Source organism: Alligator mississippiensis, chromosome 2 (genome assembly GCF_030867095.1).
Source record: "Alligator mississippiensis isolate rAllMis1 chromosome 2, rAllMis1, whole genome shotgun sequence".
Lineage (NCBI taxonomy): Eukaryota > Metazoa > Chordata > Crocodylia > Alligatoridae > Alligator > Alligator mississippiensis.
In genome coordinates, this window is record NC_081825.1 from 269,701,167 (window position 1) to 269,720,322 (window position 19,156).

Consider the following 19,156-nt stretch of genomic DNA (forward strand, 5'->3'; position numbering starts at 1 on the left):
AACAATAGAGTGTTCACCAGTTCTGGTTTGACTCTTTCCTTTGTCTAAAGGGGCTTATACCCAGAAGACAGTCTTAAACACTAGGCCGTAAGGTATGACAATGCAAAGCTCTTTGTAATTTTTTTTTTTTTTTAGGATGGTTGTCCTTGCATGCAGTAATTACATTTTCTCTGTGCCATACAGACTGATGCTATAGCCCACTGATCAGGGCACCCAGTAGAAATGTGAAAGACCTAGGTTCAAATCCTTGTTCCAGTTAATATTTAAAAATAAATAATTATTACTACAGTGTAGAACAGTTCCAATGGAGAAAAAAAAAATAGGAGTGTACCCAGTTGATGAATCTGGCCTCAATTATATGTTCTTACTCAGACAGAGGAGACAGCTGAGAGTCAGATATGGTTTCCTGCATCTGATGGTTAGTTAGTGCCCTAAATGTTGAGCTATTCACTGATCTGAGAAAAATAAGTCTCTTTCTCTCTCCCCCTCTCTCTCATATTTTGGGAAATTCCAGCCTTCTTGAAACTGGTATACACATTCTCATAGAAGGCTTGTGTCTCTATGAAAATGTATGTACTAGTTTCAATAATGTTGGAGTTGTCAAATGAACATTTTCTGACTAAAGTATCTTCTCAAAAAATTTCCAGAGAGCTCTCCTCTTTAGTCCTACTCTGATGCTTTAACAAGGTCATGACATGGTATTGTGTCTTGATTATGTTCCTTATAATTTTAATCTGCCCTCTGGTTATCCATTGGCATTTCCTGCCCAAAACATTTGCATTTGTGTTTTCTCAGTGGAATGGGAGGAGTTTGTAATTGGAGCCCTGAATTGAACTAAACAAATGAATTACAATGCTTATAAATTGCCTTTGGATTAAATGGACACTAGTTTACAATGAATTTAAACACTTTACACTGTACTTGCTGTAACAGGGAAATGACCCTGTGAACCCTGAAACATGTCTAATTTCCTACGATTTATGTTTAACGGATGGGGAGTAATGGAAACTACTCCAACAGGAGACATTAAGCTTCTCCTTTTCCTGGAAAGGTGGGTACCCAATTGTTCAGGCTAGTCCCTTCAAAAGCAAAAATAGTCTTTTTTTCCAATATTCTAAGCCAATTTTTTTTTTCACTGTGGATGTGTCTACATGTGCATAAGGATCTCCCAGCTTCGGCCCCAAAGTTGTGGAGCTGATGCTGGGAGATAAGGACCTCTCAGCCCCCATGCCCCAATCATGATATTGGACAAGGGGGCTTGGAGCTCCTTGCTGCCATAGTAGCCACTAGGGCTCTGATGGTGCAGCCTGCCCAAGGAGCAGGCCACTCCAAGGGGCAGGAAGCAATCCCCTGCCCCTTGCTGGCCAGCTGACCAGGAGCAAATTTGTTCCTAGTCAGGTATTTACATGAGCAGTACTGAGCAGTAACTAATCACAAGTAAATTTGCTACTTGCATTTTGCAGGTAGCAAATTTACTTGTGATTAGAGCAGTTTTGTGCACAGTAAGCATGTGCACATGTAGATGCACACGCTTAATGTGCAGTAAACTGCTCTACTGCACAGAAACACGTCTCATGTAGAAGCTGTATTTAAGTCTTTCAGTACTTCAGAGGTTGCTTCAATTTTTATTCCTCCCAAAAAAGAACACTAATATTTAAAAAGTAATTGTTCTTCAGGAAGTTTTGTTGATTCTGTAGTACTCAGGAATTTTCAGATAGGATGGGGAAAACCCTGTCTGATGCTGGCTTCAGTATCTGCTGCCAGACTGATTTTCTGGTGGACTTCAAGAAATGTTTCCTGGAAGTCTTAGTCTTGTACAAAGACTTCTGAGAAATATATACAAAGGTATAGCAAATTATTTATTTTTATATATCCATGGAGTCAGAGGTGACCCGAGCAGGGTGCGGGGCCCAGGGCAAACCACCCCTGCACCCTCAGTGATGGGGGTGACTGGGACAAGAGGGTACTAAATTGCAAGGGCTGCCTGCCATCTAGCCATGTGACTCCACAGGTTCTGCACCCTCATGGACCAGCCAGCCCCTCTACCACCCAATGCTGCTACCTGGAGCCTGGGGCTGATCCCCTATACCCCCTGCTAGCCTGGAGCTGCTCTACCCTGGCTTAGAGTGCTCTGGTCCCAGGCACACAGGGGCAATTAGCTCCAGTATGAACAGCTCCAAAGTTTATTGCATCCCATTAATTTCATGTGTAGATGTACCCAGTTTCTATATTGTCACTTTATTGTCAGTGGGCGCATCTACACAAGACGCTAACTGCACAGTAACCTAATAATATTATGCAGTAGTGCATCACAGCACAAAAAGTGGTAATAAACTACTGTGAAGTATTATTAAGCTACTGTGCACTAGCATTGCTAAAAAGGCACGCACAGGCTTTACTGAGCAATAATGCCACTTACTGCACATTAATTTAATACTTGATTATATAAGTACCTAATTTAATGCGCAGTAACTACAGTGCATTAATGAACATGTAGATGCTCCCAGTTTGTCAAACAGCTCATTAAAGCTTTCCATGGGAGCTATTAAAGTTGACATCAACTGAAAATCTGCCACCTGGACTCTATTCTTACCTCTTCCACAAAAATGTTTATCAACTTGAATAAGCATCTAGACTTGTCTATGTCCTAGTCCCTCTATCTGACAATTATGTGTCTTTATCTTACAGGGAAGAGTCTTTTGGTTTATGTGTTTTTATCTCACTGGGAACAGTAGTGTAACAGCAGTAATAGGAGCTAAACTGGAGAATCACCACACCATTTAGCTGTAGGAGCTATGTGCTGGCACACATAAGGGACAGCCCTGTGTGGAAGATGGTGCTAAATCACATTCTCCACTCACTCTCACACCAGGGGTAAGAGCTTTTTACATGCTGGCATTCCAATGAATGCTCAAGGCAGGAAAGAATCAAGCCCTTTGTCTATTCATGGCCTTTCTAAGTTCCTCCCTCCCACTATGTATGAAGGTACCTGCTCAGGGCAGAACTCTTTTAACCCATGGCTAATTAATACTTCACCTAATCTTCTTGTAATGCTGCTAATTGTTCGCAAACAGACAATTTAATCAACACTCTGGTAACAGGCAAAGCTTTATTCTCTCCGCTATTTTGTTCTTTGACACAGGGCAAACTTAGGCAAGTATGTCCCAATTGCTTTGTTTCCATGTAATTTAACAGCAAGACATTATTTTCTCATAAGAGGTGCTTTGAATTTTTACTGCTAATGAATAAATTAACTAAAAAAGGTTAATCTGCCTACATGTTTATGAAACATTATGCAAATTGCTCTCAAAAAAGGTTTAATGGTAATTGAAAGCAATTGAAAACCATGGTACATTTCACTCAATTTTCACTTTTTTAAAGTATACAAATTACACTTATTTTTATATTTTTACAGATGTATATATACACAGAGAGAGTGTCTGTAAACTTAAAATTTAAGGTGTGGTTGCTCATTTTGCTGGATTTCAAAGGTTGTAGTAATTCATTTGAAAGGCTAGCTGTGAATTGGGAAAAAAGTATGACTAATGCTATTAAAAAGCAAACAATAATGTTTTATCACTTATTAAATGAGTTGGCAAAGCAGTTGTCATCACAGCTTCCTGCAGTATAGCTTAAGATCTACTATCCACTTCAGAACAGTTTGGTTAGTTAGGACTGAATCTTGTAGCTGCTATGCACATAGAACTCCCACTAAATTCATGGTCTGTGCCCTGAATGTGAATGGTACTGATTTAATGCCTGAGTAGATGTGGATCTCTCCATTTCCATGGTACTATTCCAAATCTAACAAGAGGATACCTTAGTTTGATCTGATTTTATTTAGGAACATGTGGGTTCTTCATAAATTCAACTAAAACCCAAATTCTTCTCAAATGTGCACCCCTGTAGAGCCCCATTGACAGCAATGGAATGCCAAGGGTGGGTAAATAGTTGAAGTGAATTTGCCCAAGTTAAGTGCTTGTGAAACAATTTCATGAAATGTGATGGGGTTGTACAGCTGTTACTGAAATAGAGATGGGCCACATGAATTAAACCAGCAGGTAAGAATCTCAACAAATGGAGGTTCTGTCCCCTTAAGGTTGAGTTATATGTGGGAGACCTTGCAGATGGGATTATATTGAATTTGGAGCTGCTCTGTAGTGTCATGACCCAAAGGGTATGATTTTGTGTGCGCTTCGGCACTGCAGAATTATTTCCCGCCACAAGGAGCTTTCTTTGCACGGTGAAATTCTCAGTTGCAAAGAGAAAACCCCGGTGCAAAGGAGTTCCTGCCACCCGCATGCAAATTTGTGTCCCACTATTGGCTGTTTCTAAATTACTCCCACATGGCGGCTAGCGATTGGCTTGCTAGCTGTATAAGAGGCTTGAGCAGTTTCCGCCCAAGTTGGAGGAGAAGGAGAGTTTCACATCCATCTCGTGAAGAACTCCAAGTGCGCTGTGGAGCTTAACGAACCCAGTGTGCCTTAAGGAGGATATAGGGGCCTGATCAACCTCTAGCCTCTCCCCATTGCCGCCTGATCCCTCGATGTACCCTTCCCTGCGCGCTTTCGGTCGGTCCACAGAGCCTAGCAAACTTCATGTGTGTGTATCCAGAGCTCTATCTGGGTTGTATCAAGAGGCTCAGGTTTTCTGTGGGTCTTGTTCGTGAGAGTTTTCTTTTCATTTTGTAACTACAACGCAAGCAAGTTTTCCTGCCTGCACCGTGACCATCTACGGTGTAAGCAAAATAATCTTTAATCAACCTCTACGCGTCAGTGCCTAATTCTAGTTCACCGTGCCGAATCCCTTTTCCCTGGCCCACGTGCCCGGGCTGCTGGCCACAGCCCCTCGACCCCGACATGTAGTAAATTGTAAATGCTATGTATGCAGGTGTTTACTCTTTCAAGGTGTGGTTTATCAGAGACCAAGCCAGAAAAAACAAGTAGGAAGGAAAAATAAAGGATTGAGGTAAGTTAGATACTAAAGAGGTGTTTAGAGATTGTGTAAGGACAGGAAAAGCCCCTGAACACAGGAGATGTAAAGAAACTTGGGAGTTTAAAAAAAGAATGTTATCTCCAAAGAAGGATGTTATTCAGGGGAATTGTAATGAGGTATATGATATTCTGCTAGAAATGTCTCAAGAAGATAAACCTGCCTATTGTTCTATAGAACTAATTGAAAATTATTTATTTGTAGACAATCAGGTTTCAGCATACCCAGGAGTTTCTCTTTCTTTTCTGCATTTGGTCAGGATATTGAGATTAGTGCTGGTCAAAAAAGGGAAAAAAAAATGTTTTTGAAAATTCAGTCTGTTGTATCCTGCATGTTTTTAAAAAAGTACAGTCTTTCAGGAATGTTGTGACTTTTTTTTTCCTTGCTCTTTTCCATTTTACATTTTTTAGGAGGTTTGTTTGTTTAATCATCTTTCTTTCCCCCCCCCCCCTTCTTTTTTTAAACTGTTTTTCCTTGCTTTTCCCTACCCTCTTTCTACTTTGCCACTGGGAGAAATTAAGGAAGATCAAAAATGAGAAATGGGAAAAATCAAAAGGCTAATAATCTTCTGTGAAAATTTCTGACTTCAATTAAACAATGTATAAAAATCTGAAATAAATAAATATATTGACTAGCTCTATTTGTGAATGTTTATGTCAGAGACTTACATTAATCACTTTGGCTAGGGACAGGAATTACTCATAACCTGGTCTAAATCTTTAACACAACAGATATTCAGTGCACATAAACTGCTTTCAAAATGGCCCAGACTGGTTTAAGATAAACCTGGGTGGTTGTAGTATCAGACATCTTTATTTAGGGTAAATCAGTTTGTTGAACTTCTGTCCTAGATCCCCTCCTGATTCAAGTTAACTAACAGCCCCGCAACATCCCAGATGTCTTTGCACCTCTTCTGCAACCACTTCCCCTGCTCTTCCTCCCCAGTGCTCAGATTAGCCTTGGCCCAAGTTGTCTGCTCCAGATGAGCAGGAAGGTAGTATACTCTAGTGTCCCCTGGCTTCTGGCCTGGGCTACTGCAGCCATGGGGCTGCATTTCTGGAATCAAAAGTGAATGTCTATTCTCTTGCTTATCAGTTCAATCCATGCAGCTGGACTGGACTGTCTGTACTTAGCCCTGAAGACTATATTGTTGTAATGACTTTAGAGTTCTATTTTGAAAAGTATATCTTATATGGAGCACAACAGCCTAAGATTAAGCAGATCACAAGATGTCATGATCCTGTGAGCCTTCTGAATGTATTTAAGATGCTGGCTAATCTGCTTCTCTCTCATATTGTTGCAATGTGAAATTCATAAATAGCACTGGGGGCAGAACCTAGGACTGCAGTTAGGGTTTTTTTTTTGTTTGCTTTCTTCTGGGTCAGTGACTCCTGCATTACTTCCTTCTTAGCAGGAAGCTTCAAAAGGTGGGATAGAGGGTTTCCTGTAATGGGGCATGGATCCAACCCTCCTCAGACTGATTTGAACCTAGAATCCAGCTTTTCCACTTCCTTGGCAAGTACTCTAACCACAAAACTAATGGACACAGTGTGCATGTCTCCACCCTTCTATAACTGGCAGACTTAAAATGAGGAGAAAGATCTATTATGAAAGTAAAAATGGTTTTACAGAAACTCAAGCAGGGTGAGCTACAGTGACTTAGGACATTTCTAGACATGATGTGGGAGTGGGTAGGTTAATAAAAGGAACCCAACATCCACATTTTTTGTGATTAAAATGAAACGCCCAAAATAACTTTTTAAAACTTTTAAAAACGTATATAATATCTGATATCTAATATATAGATTTATATCTATATATTAGTAGTGTTTCATTTTAATCATGGAAGAATGTGGATTTTGGGTTTGTTTTTTTTTTAATCTAAAAATTGAGGATCTTTGTTTTTAGCAAAGAAAACTAGGATCCCTTCTAATTAGGTGTCTTAGAAATGGAATAAGATCACAGTCAATATTCCCAATGAGGTCTTACCAATGCTTTGTACAATGATAAAAATATTTCCCTATCTGTACTAGGAATACTCTACTTCAACCGATCAATGCTAGAATCACATAATAGATGTACGACAAGGATAGAAAAACTGCAAATGGTTCAGAGATTCAGGCCCTTGACCCTCATGTTAAAAGCAGGTGTATTTAGGCAAATGTGATTTAATATTGCTTCTGTAGCACTTCCAAATCCCAGAGGAGCTGGATCTTCTTCTCATATAAATACAAGCCCCTTTAGGGATTCCCAGACTCATAATAGCCAGCTGCAGTAGCAGGAGTAGGTGGCTGGCATGCAGTGCATTTGAGTTGTTTCCCCTAACACCCATCCTTACACACCTCATAATTTTACAAAAAACAAGTAAAACCCAAGACCCTGAAACCTGGAAGCAAACACTCTTGCTCTAGACCTTTGTTTGAGTCAAATCTGCATACTTACAGAGCAGCTTCACCACAACAGAACTTCCTTTCCCAAGAGAAACAATCGATCACCAATCCTCCTGTACAAAATGAAAGACCTTAACAAGAAAGAAGCAAATTCAACATCCTGCTTGCCATCAGACACCTTTGAGGTAAATAGATTGCTCCAGATTTTATCTGAGCCTAATTTGCATAAAATGAACTTTTTCGCCCAGGAGAACTTACACCATCCTCCAGTTCTCCTGTGCAATATGAAATTTTATTTTTTCCTGTGAGAAATTTTACAATCTTTGCATTCTCCTTTGCCTGAGGAAAGGTGCGTGAGCCTGAAAGCTTGGAAATAAAGATTTTTTTTTTCTTTTTTTGCAACTATCTAGTTGGTCTAATAAAAAAGATTATCATTTCTACCTCAAGAGTTCTGATTCCTTACACAATAGCAGTGGAACTGGGATTGGGTGACTAAGGATCAAACTCCCAATTTTAAGCAGTTTGGAAAAGGACCTAAAAGGCTGAACTCTTATCTGCATCTCTAAGAATAGAAAAATCCAGCTATATTCACAGATTTTTGTGAATAGACATCTCTCCGCTGCAGATACTCAGGTCAGAAATACCATTGTTCATGATTTTAGAATTTCCATTTGTACAAGTAGCTCAAAGCCAGATCATCAGAATTTTACATTAATGGGGGAAAAAAAACATTTAGCCAATTTTATCTTTTGTGCTTTGCTTGAGATGTGGATGACTGTGCTCTATGGGGATGCTGATCCAGCTTTCTCTCTTCCTGCCAACTAATGGTCATTGGCATGCTCTCAAATCACCAGTGAGTTTTTGAGAGGTGTCCCTTGAACCTCTTATTGTAGCATGAGGCACTATATAACCTTCTCTGTTCTCCTTCTGCACCCATTTCTCTTTAATCAGAGTATATACTGTACACTGCAGCATTTTGGATCCAGATGCACTTAGTGGCTCATTGACTAACGCCAGGAAGATTGTTTCCTCTCCTGTCGCTGTAAAATAGGGTACAGGCTTCATGTAGATCATTCACCAGAAATAACTATCAGCCTTTTTTAAGGCAAGAGCAGGTTTTCTGAAGAATCAGACAGAGGAAGACGCTACTAATGCCCACTGAAAAATAAGGAGCTCAGTTACCCCACTATAACATGCTGGGAGGGGTGATCCCATAACAAATTAACCAGCCTTCCCAAGAGACATTTATTCAACAAGGGTAATGGGAGGCACAGACTTCTGTGGCAAAAGCATAATACTAAAGGTGAATGACTAACAAACACATATAAATAACATTTGAACCCCCCAAATCAAATGACCCTAATCAAAATATCAATCTATTCCCTCATCACTACTGATCTGGCTTCAACAGGACCCAGCTTGAATTGGTTAGGACTAATTACCAGCAAATTCTTTTTAAACAATAAAGCTCTTTCTTTCCTCCCTCCCCACCTCCAAATTTACAGGAGAACAGAAAAAGGTGCCTTAAAAATTTACCATGTTTGATTTTGTGTCTGTTCTTCTGACTCAGAAAATCCTGAACCAATTTGATATTTTACTTTCCCTTGAACCTGAGAGCTCTTATGCCAAGTGATGCCCAGGGGAAAGTTTTCACCTGGTGTTATAATGGGAAGCCTGGCAGACTTTTAACACATTGCTCCAATGTTTGCCTCAATTAGATCTTGTTTCTGTGGTTGTTGGACACATTTCAGATGGTCTTCACCATCAGGCCCTTGTAAACTAATATTGCTCACAAAGTTACCCAGGACAATATTATTGTAGAATGATTTAATGGTCTCAAGAAAGAATGCATTAGCAGGGCAGACAAAACTCCAGATATTTAAGTATGAGTGATTTATAATTTATAGGGATTAGCAAAGTGATTTGAATAAAATAAGAACCAACTAAAACTCAAACTTTATTTCCAGATTTGATGTTGAACAGATAACTTTTTATTAATATTACTGATACGAATTCCATTTTTAATACTTCTTCTGAAGTAACCTCCCACTGACTCCAATGGAATATTGATTAAAGACTAAGGAAATTGCAAATAAAGAAATTTGGTTATCTCACATGCTCTTTAGTGATGAACTTAAACTCTTAGAAAGGAATTCCATAAGTGGTCAGAATCAAATCACAAGATTCAAATTGCTTGGAAGTTGTGGGATTCAAAATCTGGATCCAAATTCCCAGGTTCTTTAAACCTTTTGCTCTGGAACATGGTCATCCATATGGGAACTAAAGAAAGACAATTTAAAGTTAGCTTTGCTTCTCTTTCCCCAGTGCCAATGATTTAAGCAAAAAGATCCAGTCAATAATGTTCAAAACATTCATGAGGTTTTAATTATAACTCTGCAGTTTTCACAAGTTACATATAATCTGTATGTGAACATTAACACAAATGCAAGCTATCCAATTTGAAAACATGCTGTAGCAAACAGGACTCTATTTCTTCTCCCTCTGTTTGCCTGTATATACAACATTTGAATTTTGTCTATAGAGATTAATGGAAGTGAGACGTGATGATGGAGCCAACAGTATATTTCAAATGAGCATGAAAGAGGGATTTCTTATTTATGCACATCTGATTATTAAGAAATCTATTGTTTGTTACTAAATGGCTACAGTATGATTAAAAATGTGGGAACAATAAAAAATAAATTCAGATCTCTGGAGTTGTATATGACAGTAGTCCCTAAGAAAACGGGGAGAATGTTGCAGACAATAAATGGAGAGGGCAGGTTGACAAACATGAAAATTATTTTTTTTGGACCTATGCTCAAGCTTCATAACAGAAAGAAAGGGAGAAGGCAAGGAAGCAAGAAAGAAGGAAAGTTGAGGTTGATGTTAGCCTAAAATGTCAGTGACTTGGACATTTGATTCAACAAGAAGAGCTGAGTGTCACTGTAATGGAGGCTGACCTCAAAAAAAAAAAAAAAATGTATACCTCATGATCAGACCTGTGGCAATCTCAAGGTAAGTAAGTAAGGTTCTTCAATTTTCATCTGAAACGTTGGAAATGAGTTAATTGGCCAACTGTCAAGAAACTAAAAAATTAGGGGAAAAGGTAAATATTCTTCAACAATAAGAACCTATCCTTCTCCTCACTTCTTATCACTGCTCAGAATTGCCTTCAAGAATTCACTATCATGCCGATGAAAAAAGAACTGGTACAACTCAAATGGAAACATGCATATACATTTACAAAAATTAGGAGGCCAGATTCTGAATTTAGGTGCAAGAGTGAAAACGTTAACTAATTTCACGCTCAGCAGGTCTGATTCACTGTTTACTAATCCCAGTATAAATCATGAGGAACCTCACCGAAGCCAAAAGCATTATACCAGTATAAACCTGGCCAAATAGAAGCATCAGATCCAGTTAATTTACATTGTAATAGGAAATACTCTTTATTCTGTCATGGCAGCCGTAACCTTCACACATTATTGTATACACCTGTTATCTCTCATCATGTACTTGGATTACAGGATATTTATGACAAATATGATGATCTTTTCATAATATGTTCCTGGTTTGGTCCTTTCAATGCTTTCATAATATAAATAGTAAATAGCAGTCTCAAATGTATACAGCTACTCCTTGCTTAACATCATAGTTACAGTCTTGAAAAATGGACTTTAAACCAAACAATATTAAGCGAATACAAATACAAATTTATCACATTAGTTACCTACTAGCAGGTGGCGGCCAAACAATGTTATAACCAAAAATTGCGCGACTTTAAATGATCTAATAGATCAGTGATGTAATAATGAAACAATGTTAACCGAGATGATGTTAAGTAAGGAGCACCTGTACTTCAAAGGTAAGCAGTTTCCAGTAAATATTATAGCATTGTACCTTGCAGTTCCCCTGCAGTTTAAAAGTAATTCCTGCAATAATTACTCTTGTATTGTCTTTGGAACAAGTTTAAAAAAGCCCAGTCACCCAAGTGTTATCTACATGTTAACGGTCTTATACTAGCTTTGCATGAAAGTTAATTCTGCTTGATTCTGAGTAACCCTTTTCCCCCAGTTCATTTCCACTGTGAGTACTTCAGTACCTAAGTAAAAGGGTACAATATATAAAAGAAACAGAAAACAATGGAAAGCAAAGGGACAACATGGGTATCTGGGAAAGAATGTACTTTGATAGCGTCGCATTCTAGTGTCCTTTACATTCTAGCAATACTTTGCTAAACTGTCAACAGTTTTCAATCTGGATGTACAGCCTAAATGGCTTTTGGCTACTCTAAGACAAACTTAAATCATTTTTAATAAAATATGTGCAAAGGATTGAGTGGAAAACAACAGAACTGATGAGATTTTCATAGCTACATAATACTAAGTTATTTGATTTCCCTGAAATTCCAGACGCAAAGCAATTCTATTCTCATTGTAGGATGTTGCCCTGAGGCATGTATTAGAAATGTCACACTGCTGTAGCACTTCTTGTGCATTACATATGTGTACAATATAGCTTTGGTCCCTGAGGTTAGAATTTGTTCACTGTACAACCAACACCCTGAGGGCTAATGCATACTGCTGAGGAAATATTATTTTGTCAATTTTGCTGTAGCACACACTCCAACAATGTGATGAAAATCTTGGTTTACTGTCCCACTCATGTATCCGCTGTTTCTCTGATATAGATTATTTTAATATCATTGCCTAAAATGGCCACATGAAGGAAAATAAATTGGATCTTTATTTTCAAATAGAATGTTCATAGTGAATGAAAAAAGAAATGCTGAAATAAAAATTGCCCTTGCCCATCTACATCTATCTAGAAGCTGACCTGAACACAAAATGAAGGCTTGGAAATATTTGGTTAACTTTTTTTTAATCCAAGCTATATATTTGTAATCCAGATAGTACCTGGTTATATACTCCCCTCTCCAATTAAAGGGAACAGTTAGCAGGGCAGGTGCACTGGGGGATGAAACTGCTGGTTGCACGCAGTTTCCCTCCTTCCCCTATACAACTAACCAGGACAGTCCAGGAACTTAACTATGTACACAATAATTCATTCAATGAACCATAAAAAGGAATAAATATATAAACACACACACATATACACACACAAAACATGGAACTATATGCAATATATGTACAATCCTTTACCTCCCCCACTCAGGATACAGGTAAGTAATAGGAAAAAGCCAGAACAAAGGATAAAGATCAGGCAATATTAAACTCTATTAAAATACCAACTCACAAACATAAAATAAAAATGTACAAATTATGAGGCTCTGACTCACAAAATATAAGGTGCATGAAGGTGCAAATGAACTCTTTAAGGGACACCAAGGCCCAGGCCGTCCTGGAGCAGTGGTATGCCCCAGTGACAAGGAGGAGAGAAAGACCCCTAGTGCCCTTTTGGCCTTCCTTGCCCCAGTCAGAATATCCCCTGAGGAAGAAAACCTCCAAAACCCAGGAAGCCCCACCCCTTCAGGGCTTTCTTTCCAGAGGCTAGTCTCACAGACGGAGAGTTGGGGGGGGGGGGGGGGAGGAATCCCTCCTCCCCTGTGTGAATCCCCTTCCCCAGTAACTTACTACTCCAGGGTCCCAGTGAGGAGTCTCCTCCTCTGGCTGAGGCCCCACAGCTGTCCTGGGCTTTCTGGACTATCTGCCCCACTCGAGGCCCTGTGCACCGTCACGTGCACTGAGGGCTCTGCCTTTTGTTCAGGGGAGGAGACCCGTGCCACCTTGTGTGGCACCAGGGTTTCTGTCTGTTCCCGGGCACTCTGATCACAGGCCCATGCGCTGGGTTCCTGGCCTTGTGCCAGGGGGGTTGCAGACTTAAGCCACTCTGAGTGGCTCCCAGGGCCCTGGTCTGCTCCCAGACCCTCCGTGCAGTACTGTCTGCAATGACTGGCTGGCCTCATGCCAGGGGTTGGAGGCCTGAGTTGCCGCTGCTGGGGTCTCGCTCCATTCACCAGGCTGTGCACCGATGCTGTGCTCCAAAATGGCGGGGGCTGGGGATGTGGCCGCTCACCTCTCCCATCTGGCAAAGAGGTCTTTGGGCTCTTCAGGGCAACAGTTCCACCCCTCTGGCCGGCTCTTGCCAGCTCTTCTTTGCCCATCTTCTTTGTCCATCGATGTAGCTGCCCAGGTGCCAGGCATGCTGCTCTCTTATCTCCTCCAGAGGCTCTGCTCCCAGATTGCAAATGAACCAATCAGAATGAGGGGGGTGTAGTCCTCAAACAGGTCCGGACTCTTCACTTTACCCCAGGTAGGGGAGGAGCAAGCCTCTCCCCAGCCATCATCTGATTGGTGGGAATGCCCCACCAATTGCTTGAAGCCTTTTTCAAGTCAGCAGCCAGGCTGCTGTTGGCAAGTTCACCACATATTGTTTTGCAGTTCTTTGCTTTCAGTCAGATCTAGAGGAGGAGGTACCAAAGTGTATATATGAAGTACTAAGGGAATATACTTATCACATCTGCAACTTCTATTACTAAAAAAATGGGCTTCTGTGCTCTCTACTAGGTCAAATGGCAGGTTGATCTTAAAGAGCAACCCTCAACTAGATCCTCTTCAGGCTGTCCATGTTATGTATCACCTCTATCCTTTATGTTTTATGCTACACTGAGAAAAAAGAAAGCCATGTCAAAGTATATAAAAGGATAGCTTGAACTGCATCATTTCTGCAATATTATGTGATTTGCATTTAAAATACAGAGAACAGCATGGAACACATTCAGTTATCAAATGGCGAACAGTCCCAAGCTGACACATGACATGTTTAATAACAATATAGGAGAAAGGAAATTTTGGAAAGATCTTTAACTCAGAGCACAATGTCATGCAATGCAAACATTACTTTGCTAACAGTTGCATCTGAAAGACCTCCCAAGCAGTAAAAAATAAGTTAGTCAATCTGTCCATATTAGAAGGTTGTAGGGCTGACTTGACCTTGCATTTATTTGTCTGTGATCCAGGTATTGAAACCTGCTATGTTCACCACTAAACCTTCTCTTCCACCTACAGAATGCCCACAGAATCCCATCTTGTGTGACATACAGTATTTCTGCAGGGACTCATATAAAGTTGTATTCTATTATTTATTATACATTAGACAATACAATAGTTTGAGCTCTTTTGAAACCAGCAAAGTATGAAATAGAAAAGTTCAAGTAAATCAGTCATGTAGGTCACCACTGTTTGCTTGGACTACCAAAAGGTTTATCTAAAACTAAGGTACTTGTGATGACAAAAATTAATTTTGTTGTCATTGTGTGACTGTGTGATATTTCACTCAATGATGGAATATTAGAAATAATGTCTTTAAAGGGCTAATTTAATCTCTGATATAATGTCACTCATTACAATGTTGTTACCTTCTTAAGGAGGTGGAAAGAGGAGGAGGGAGAAAATATTTCCATAGTTGCCATCCTATGTTCATTTATGTGGAGCCTGTGCCTAGCTCTGCCTGGCCTATCGGGGTGTTGCCCCTCCCCTCAACTCGCCTGCCATGACTTGGATGTAATCAATTACCTTCAGAGGGGTCTACAGTGGAGATCTTTATCCTGGGTGGGGCCTCCCGATAGATGATGTTACTCACGGTTGTCTGACGCGGTGGTCCACGGGGCTCCGCCTCCCCTACACCCCGTCCACACGCCAACCGCTGGGTGATGCGTTCCAGATGTTTCCAGGCCCTGTATGACGGCCTCAGACCGGTTCCCCGGTTCCCGGTCATTCTCCCTCCTTCTGGGAGTGATTCTTCCTTTCTCCTCTCTTACAGAAAATACTCCTCTGAATCAGGAGGAGCTGTTGGGTGCTCCCCCTGGTTCCAGCTCCCTCCTGGAGCCTCTGCTGTCTCCCCTCTCCTATTGGCAGCAGAGCGCTCCCCTGCCTCCTGTGCGTCAGCCGCTTCAGGATACTGAGAGAGTGCCTCGGCTTGCACTCTCTGACTGCCTTCTACTCTGCTGCTCGCGAAAGGCTTACAGCTCTCTGCTAAGCTGCCTGCTTGAGACCCGCAGGCTGGGTCCTCTCCGCTCCGTGTGTGAGCCCGCAGCATGGGCAGCCCACCCGTACTCTCTCTCCCTGGCTCACCCGCTCTCCCTGTCCTGCCGGCATTTTTAAACCTTCCCGCAGCGGCCGCTACGGTCGCTGGGATTGGCTCAGCTGTTCGCTGCGCCGGGAACAGCTGTTGCCAGAACCGGCGTAATGGTGGTTCACGCGGCTGCAGCCGCGGATGCGGCTCCTCCTCCCACTGCTCTTCAGCCGGTACATTTGCCGCTCTGGGGGCTTGCTCTCGGGGTCTGGGGTCTGTAGGTCCTCCCTTCTCTCCCTCACGAGCCTGTGGGGGCACTTCGCCGCCACAGACCTCCCCACTTAAGTTGCCTTGTGGCGGCTGATTTTCTCTCATGACGGCATGTGTCACCTGCTGCTCCTCCCTTTGGATGTGGCCCGCACCTTCCTCTGCATCGTCTGCGCCTCCCCACCTGGACAAGAAGTCAGCCACAAAGTTATCTCTGCCCGGACAGTGTATCACCGTGAACTTGAATGGCTGTAAAGCCAAAGCCCAGCGGGTGATCCTGGTGTTCATGCTCTGTTTCTGTGTCAACCACTGTAGTGGTGCGTGGTCTGTTACTACCACGAATTCCCTCCCCATCAGGTAGTACTTAAAGTATTCTATTGCCCAGCGTATTGCCAGGCACTCCCTCTCGATGGTGGCATACCTGGTTTCTGCACGGCTGAGTTTCCTGCTGGCAAAGGCAATTGGGCGCTCCTCCTGCCCGTGTTTCTGGAGTAATACTGCTCCCAGAGCCCGTCCTGATGCATCCGTCTGTAAAATGAAAGGGGCGTTAAAGTTAGGCGTGTGCACGATAACGTCATGGTGCATTGCTTCTTTCAAATTCTGGAAGCTCTTTCGCATCCCAGGTGTCCATTTCAGTGGCGTTACGGATCTCCCAGCTAACGCGTCTGTAAGTGGTGTGGCGAGCGTTGTGAAGCAGGGTATAAATCGCCGATAACAGTTAACGAGTCCCAAGAAGGAACGCAGTTGTTTGCGGGTTCGCGGTTCCTGGAACTGCCTTATAGCCTCAATCTTATCTGTGAGTGGCCGAACTGTCCCTCGGCCTACTTGAAATCCCAGGTATGCTGTTTCTTTCCCCGCTAGTTTACATTTCTTCAGGTTGGCGGTCAGCCCTGCTGCTCGGAGTTCTCCCAGGACTGCTCTGAGGTCTTGAAGGTGTTGTTGCCAGCTGGCGGAAAATATGATGTCATCAATGTACGCCGCCACGTATGCTGCATGGGGTGCCAATAGATTGTCCATCAACCTCTGGAATGTCGCAGCTGCTCCACTGAGGCCAAAGGGCATCCGCGTGAATTTGAATAGGCCCCACGGGGTCCCGAAGGCTGTTTTGGCACAATCCGTGGGGCACATCGGGATCTGCCAATATCCCTTTGCCAAATCAAGTGTGGTTATATACTGTGCTTCACCGATTTTCTCAACGAGGTGAGTGACATGGGGCATCGGAAAGGCATCAAACGTAGTCAGGGCATTGAGCTTCCTGTAGTCTATACATATGCGCAATGACCCATCCGGCTTGACGACGGGGACTATGGGGCTCCGCCATGGACTGCGGGACGGTCGTATAATCCCTTGTTCTTGCATTCTCATGATCTCTTGCCGTATTTCCTGTTGCCACCACTGAGGTATCGGCCTCCATCTCTCCCTCACCAGTGCTCTCTGAGGTGTCCTAATTTCATGTTCTACTCCCGTTACTCGTCCCGGGATCCCTTGGAACATTGCCCTAAATCCCTCTATCAGAGCTAATAATTCTTGCTGTTGATGATTGCCCAACTCCTTGCCCATTTGTACTGACCCGTCCTTCCCGGGTCTCCCTAACCCGGGACACGGCGGTCCCAGGTCCTCCTTTGTATCCTCGTCTAGGGCCAACCAGCCCTGAGAAGTTTTCCACTCCTTGAGCAGATTCACGTGGTAAATCTGTCGTTCCTGGCGGTGGCCCGGTTTAAGTAATTCATAATCCACGGGCCCTACTTGTCTCACCACTGTAAATGGCCCCTGCCACATGGCCAGCTGTTTGCTGGAGGAAGTTGGCAGTGATACCAAAACTTTGTCCCCCGACTGGAACGTCCGTGTTTTCGCCTTCTGATTGTAACGCCTTTCCTGTATCCCTTGGGCATCCCTCAGGTTTCGCCTGGCGATCCGTTGGGCCGTGGAGATTCGGTCTTGTAGCTCTTCCCGGTACCTCTCCGCCGACACCCCCAAGCCTATTGGCTTCTCCCATTCTTCCCTTACGATTTGTAGCAGTCCCCGAGGGCTATGGCCATACACCAATTGAAACGGAGAGTACTGGGTTGATTCTTGCGGAGCGTCCCTTATGGCGAACAACAAGGGTGTCAAGATAGTATCCTACCTCCGTGGGGCTTCCTGGGCGCGCCGCCTGAGCATCCGCTTGATGGTCCCATTTAACCTTTCTACCAAACTGTTAGTTTGGGGATGGTAGACCGAGGTCTTTAGCTGGGTGATGCCGAGGGTTTTACATAAAGTTTTCATTACCCCAGACATAAAGTTTGTTCCCTGGTCTGCGAGTATCTCCCGAGGTATGCCCACCCATGCTATCCACTTGAGAAGTTCTTCCACTACTCAAGTGGCTGTTATGGACCTTAGGGGCACAGCGTCTGGGAAACGGGTAGCATAATCTACCATCACCAGGATATATTGGTATCCATTATGAGACCTGGGGAGGGGTCCTACTATATCCAGGGCGACCCGTGAGAACGGTGTCTCTACTATTGACATGGCCTTCAGGGGTGCCCTTGGGGGCTTCCATTCCTGGGCCCTCTGACACTCTGGGCATGCGGCCCCCCACCTTTCCACGTCCTCTTGGAGATGAGGCCAAAAGAATTCTTGCGCCAGCCTCGCCCAGGTCTTGTTACGTCCCAGATGGCCACCCAGGGGTGAGTCATGGGCCAATCTCCACACCACTTGGCAAAGTGAGGACGGGACCACTAACTGTCTCCCCCGTATGGTACCCTCCTCACCCCGTTGGACCCGATATAATAGCCCCCCTGTTACCTCGAAGCCGGGACGCCTCTGTGAGGGTCCTTCCCCGGGGTCGGTGTCCCACATCCGCTGCAGTTCCAGGTCCTCATGTTGTGCCCTACAAAATTGGGCCGCACTCACGAACTGTTCTAGGTTGATGTCGTCTGACATTGTTTCATTGCGACGGGCTGGACCCTCGCCGGCCCATCCGTCTCCCCTCTTGATCCGGTTCCTTTCCTCTTGCGTAGCCCTCACTCGCTCGAGGATTGTATAGAATGGCCCCCATTCTCGGCCTAGGATCATCTCACACGCCAGGGTCGGGGCAATTCCAACTCGTAAGTTTCCGCTAAACTCCATCACCCTAAGCAGAACATAGTAAGTCTGGAACCGCATCTCCCCCCCTAGTATGCAGGTCATCGTCAGGGACCCCTCACTCTTCCGTTCCATCTGCGGAGCAAGGTCTGCCTGAAGTAGGGAGTGGGAACACCCCGTGTCCAATGTGGCCTTAACCGCCCTGTCTACAACCCATGCGGTTACTACGGGCCGGTTCCATCCCTCATTCTGGGTTGCCGACCCAAAACTGCAATCCATAGGTTCCCCTCTCTCCGCCTCTTTGCCTCTATCCTGGGAGGGCGGATATCCTGTTGGGGTGCGACTCAGCTCGCTCAGGCCTACCCCACATTCGCGGGAGATGTGTCCGGTTTGCCCACAGCGGT